We start from the raw sequence: 5,707 nt of genomic DNA, 5'->3' as shown, positions 1-5,707 counted from the left end.
TTTGGATCAGAAGGGGCTTTTTTTTTTTTTTTCAAGGGGGGCTTGCTTAGGAGATGGGCTGAAGCGAAGCTCTGGTAGTCCCGTGGGGATCCTGCACCCAGGGTGCGATCCCCCCCACGAAGAGCGACAGCTCGGCAAGGGTTGATTTGCCAACGTACTTCCTCCTCCCTCCTCTGAGAGCAGCTGTGAAAAACCCCATAAAAGTACTTTCCTGCTCCGCTTTCCTGCAAAGCTCTTGTCTTGCTTCCCCAACGACGCCGAGGTGATGTTGCCTTTTTTGCTCCCCTTTTTGCTCCTCCTTTGGCTGATGTGGAGACGCAGCAGCCTGGCCCCAGCCTGCACCAAAATGCGGCTGCCCGGGGTTGCTCACCGCACGCTGCTCGTTGCATTTGAGGAAGTGGGTGTCCTTCGCAGCGGTGTTGGTGCGCTAGAAGAGTGCTCGCTGAAGGACACGGCCCAGCATGGGCTTTCGGGAAATGTTTTGCTCAGCAGCAAAGCGGAGCGGGCTGCAGCTCAGGTGGCCACAGCCAAATGCTGCAGGATGGCGTCTCTGAACGCCCTGATGCATCCGTGTGCGCGGCCCGGACAACATGCGTGGCTTTTGCGTTTTCTTATTGCAGCTGCTGAATGGTCCCCACAGCCGATTTAAGGTGTTTACACCCACTTTGTAACAGCGGTACGAGCAAAATGGGGATGAAATGAGGCCGCTCTTGAAGGGCAGGCTGTCGGTGTCAGAGCAGTGAGGGCCAGGGCACATGGACACAGACCCCACCAGGACCACTCGGTCAAGCAAAGCCGCTTTCCCTGCTCCAGCAGCGAGTGTGTCCCGGTTCATGTCATTTAACGCTGTTTTTTCTCAAAAGCAGTGGCTGTGCGTCCGCAAAGCAGACTGCAATGCAGTTAGACTGAGATGCAGCTCGCGATGCGCAGGATAAACGCAAGGAAGGGTCGTTGCATTCACAAACAGCCAAGTGGAGCAAAAAGCAGCGAGGGCGGCTGCAAGACGCAGCAGCGTGCCCCAAGGGGCTAACGGTGGGCTCCAGCCCCGTTTCCCCCCCGTACGGGGAAAGCCCAGGCCCTACGGAGAGGGAAGTTGCCCTGAAGGAAGCAGAAACAGTGACGTGGGGAGCGCAGGCGGCTCAAAGAGGATGCAGCCGCCGGTTCCCGTTCTGATTTGCAGCCCAGCCGTCATGCCTGGGATGCACTGGCACCGAGCCGCTTGCAAAGACTTTTGTTTTAGTGCCGTAGCATAAATTGAGGATGTGCCTCTCAAGGAAGGAGCCGGAGCCTGCGCTGACTGCCTGGTTGCAGCACAGCCGGGGGGACGCTGCTGGGCTCATTTGGGTTAATCGCGGCTGAGAAATGAATCCGTTGCTTTGAGCAGCGACTGGAGCCAGCTCAGCGATCCCCGGTTCACATATTCCACTGCTGAAAGCCCAGGGAACATGACGGCGTGGAAAGCGGTGCTGTCGCAACGCAGCAGCCCAGCACGTACCCAAGCCTGAACTAGATTAACCCCAATATCCTGCTTCGGACCCAAACTGCCTGAATTGACTCCGTTCCTGCTGCACGCCAAGCAAAAAACCCTGAATGAGCCCTGAATTTAGCATCGTTTTTTCCTTTTCTTCATAGTGTCTGCAGAGAGCTGTAGGAGCTCTAGGGAGTCATGCATTTTGATTCTTTTTTTCTCTTCAACCTTTTTTTTTCTTTACGAAAGCCCGGCAGCAGCTTGCGAACAGCTGCCTTTCCCCACCTGCCTGCGCGAACAGGATGTCATGCAGCACTTTCCCCTCCTCGAGAAAGGAAGCAGCGAGCATTTTAGCCCCAAATCGTGCAGTTCAGCCCCATGCTGTGTGGCTGCGCTGAGCAGCTCAGCCCTCCCTGCCACCCCGCCGCAGCCCTTCCCAGGCGCTGCTTCGGCTGCCTCCTGCCTGCTCCCCTCAGGTACCTGGTGGCTGCCTCCGGCTTTGGGAAAGGGCATCACAAGATTGGGGTAATTTTTTTTTAGCAGTCAAGCTGGGCAGCCTGTTCCTGAAGCGAATGTCCCAGGGGAACTCGAAAAGGGCAAATCTCAGCCCATAAAGTTGTTTTGTTTTCACATCCCTCTTCTATCCGGGTCTCATGGAAAATGTGTCTGGACAGAGGGTTGCATGAGACCTGCTCGCATGGAGACAGCCTTAATTTGTGGCTTACTGTCCTTCTGGAGCACAGCTAGCAGCAGGATTTCCACTGGGAATTGGCAGTTTTCGACGTTTGATTTAATTAGATTGGCACAGGATGGGGAGAAAGAATCATAGAATCGTTTAGGTTGGAAAAGACCTTTAAGATCATCCAGTCCAACCATTAACCTACTCTACCAAGTCTACTCTAAGTCAGTCAAGGGTAGACCAGACTGAACCATGTCCCCAAGTGCCACATCTATGTTTTTTGAACACTTCCAGGGATGGTGACTCCACCTCTCTGGGCAGCCTGTTCCAATTCTGAAGGAAGGATTCTTCCTTCTCCAATGAAGGAGGGCTCCTCAGTGGAACAGCTGAAATGCGAGCAGTGATGCAGGTACGGCAGCCGCAGCGGCCGTCAGTGATGCGTCTGACACCGCAAGGCGCGGGCTCTGCGCTGCCCTGCTGCCGGCCGGCGGTTTTCGTAGTCCGTTTTCCGAAAGATTTAACACTGAGGGATCTTTCAAGACCTCTCGCTAATGGCCTCTCATTGCTTCCTAGGACTGCTGAATATTGCATGGTGCTGCTCAGCAACTTTCTGCTTAACTGGCCGACTCCTCTGAGGGCAGCGTGTTGCAGTGCGTGACTTGGGGCTTTAGAATAATTTTTGCAAGGTTGCTATAGGGAAAGAGAGAGCATTGTATTTTGTTCTTGTCGGAGGATTAATTTGTCTGAAAATGTCCACAGTGTGACAGGAAGCAAAAAGAGGGCTGCTGATGGGTTGCTTTGGCTTAGCTGATAAGTCAAAAACAGTCAAAATAACACGAGAGCTAAAAATAGTATGTTTTGCTGGGTAAACAGAAGGATTCTGCTCTTCTAACCCCACGCAAGTCAGGAGAGATGGCTGAAATGAAGCAGTAATTTATGCTAAGTGGAATTCCAGCAATTTTTCACATTGCCAATGAAATCTTTAGGGTACAATGAGCTGATTTGCAGCGGTGCCAACACTTCCCTCGTCTTTGATCAAGACGGGCCTGTACGATCTGATGGCCGCAGCCCCCGCTACAAACCTCCCTGGAAACGCAGCCGTTGGTGCCTCTCGTGCGGGACGGGGATGGTCCGATCCTGCCTGCGTGCTCGGCCCGTCCGCGGCCTTCACGCGCGTCTTTGCCACAGCCAGGTCTGCTCTGAGGGGGATCCCCGAGGAAGGAGCGCTACGGGGCAAGGAATGGGGCAAGGAATGGGGCAATTGGAGTTTACAACGGACCGATCTGCTTTACAGAGCACGGAAAGGAGGTTTTCAGCGTCTCCCCACCTGCCGACAGCACCAAATAAAACTCCACTACAGATAATGGAACTTATATTTATTTAACAGTAACATACGGTATATAAATAGGGTAAATACTTTAAAATATACAATATATCACATTCGGACATTCGGTCAAAGAAAGGCAACTCTACATGTGTAGCTAAAACATTAATCAAAAGAATGATGCACAGAGGAAGAAGCAGATGGTAGAAACACATCAGGTCTGGAGACCAGGGGCACACAAAGATTACAGCAGTACAAAATGCAACTCCGGGGCCGGTTACAGAGGGCAGGAACCACAGGAGCTTTCAAGCGATGCTTTTTGTGGCAAACGCCTGTCCCCAGGAGGGGCCGGACGGGCCGGACGGGTGCTTTCGACACAGCTCTGCCCTCCTCACATTGTGCAAAGCTGGTCAGAGGAGGCGGAGGAAGGAAGAGATGCCAGGATCCCACCGCAACCATGGCCGGGGGAACAGGAGACATACCTTGGAGTATAAGATACCGGCATTTCACAGCCTGGTGCCAAGTGTTAGCTCATGCTACGGGATTCCCAGCTTCATGAGCTGCACAGGGTACCATACACCCCAGGCAACGGCTGCCCCTTCAGATCAGTGTCAGCAGACTTCTGACCCCATCACCCTGAAGAATAGCTAAGTGATACCTGCTGATCGTCACCCGACATGACACCGTATGCAGAAACCAGGTTTTGATGTTTCGCTGAGCACAGTCTGGCCGTGCATCCCATCCGCAAACTAATTTGGGCTACAACCAGACTCGGAGAAGCAAATTCCTATCAGAGCATGCCAAGTGCTCATCTACACAGGCCTAGCCCAGCCGTGCCTGCTCAGGCTCGGGATCAAACCAGCATCCGACCCGTATCGCTAAATCGCCCACCAGCAAACAAAAGCCATGAATGTTTGGTCACCTCACCAGGACAGCCAGCTTCTCACGCTACGCAAAGCAGCTTTCTAGCCACGTGCCATCCCTTTGCTCATGAAATACGCCCACGTCCCTCTCTGTCCACTCCAGCTGGAAAAGCAGTGACTGCTCGTGAAGAGGTGGTGTCCACACCAGCCTGTCCCCTGCCAGGCAGCTGTAACACCCTCATAAGCTTCACATTGGCCAAATCCTACTTTTCTCTTCCGATCCAAGCACACGCGCCAGCTGATACAGTACCTTCCCCCTTGCTGGTCCGCTCTCACAGTTATTTCCCTCTTGCTGGGCACAAGCAGGAGGAACTTCCCCGGTCGTGGAGCCCACTGTGAACAAAAACTACTGTGCAGTGTTGAGCTGGAGCTCTGCAGCTGGCAAAACCTCACGTGAGCATCCCTGCATCGCCTTACCTAGGCATCCCTGGTGTCAGCTTGGCCTCTCCAGCAGCGCTAGCTACGTCAGCCCCCCTCCAAACCTAAATTCTTGTGAGAGCTGCAGCATGACCAAGGTCCTGCAAGGCTCAATGCAATGATAAGAGGTGCAACGTGTCTTGCCACATGTCCCTTGGCACCACAGTTAACTCCTTTAGGGACAGCCAGAGCTGGTAACGTCAGCTTTTCATTTCCTCTAACTTTCTAAGTCTAACCTGAAATACCTACCACAAACTAAAGCCACTCACAGGCTGGGCTGATGGGGAAAACCCACCAAGCGCTCCCCAGACAGCATGCTGTCGCTAATTGCTGAGTAGTACTATCACGTATGTTCATAGCAGCGGTGTAGAAGTGGGTCTGCCAGCCACAGCTCTCAGCCCGACGGAGGACATGCTACGGTGCTCACCAGTATTTCTCAGTAAGATTAGCTGTACAGCTTGCAAATAATCTTAACAACCTCCATCTCCCTCCCTTCCTCCTCCACTTCTCCAACGGATGTGCTGTTCCCATTCAGTTTACTAAACTTCAGTGCAGGATGCTAAAACCCTTTCCACGTAGCTTTACCCTTCAGGACCAAAACAGGCTTGGAAGGCCACCCTTTAACTGCACCGCTGGGAAGGAAGCAAGAATACAGCTGCGAGCTCATCAGGAAAGCCACCCGCACGCATTCGTGCTGCTGCTTCTCTCCCAGCCCCAGGAAGCCACTAAACGCAGCTGCTTTGCCCTCCCGTGTCCACATCCAGCACTACAGCCTGCAAAAGGCCCAAACGCTACTTCAAATCAAAAGCACGCAGAAAAGCTTCGCGTTCGGTTTTTGCCCCGCTAATTACAACTAAAGAGGTACAAAAGGTTTAAAGCAAGATGAGCAGGAGACT

This window comes from Pelecanus crispus, chromosome 21, assembly GCF_030463565.1.
Source record: "Pelecanus crispus isolate bPelCri1 chromosome 21, bPelCri1.pri, whole genome shotgun sequence".
Lineage (NCBI taxonomy): Eukaryota > Metazoa > Chordata > Aves > Pelecaniformes > Pelecanidae > Pelecanus > Pelecanus crispus.
The sequence above is the reverse complement of the archived record's forward strand: the minus strand, read 5'-3'. Positions refer to the sequence as shown.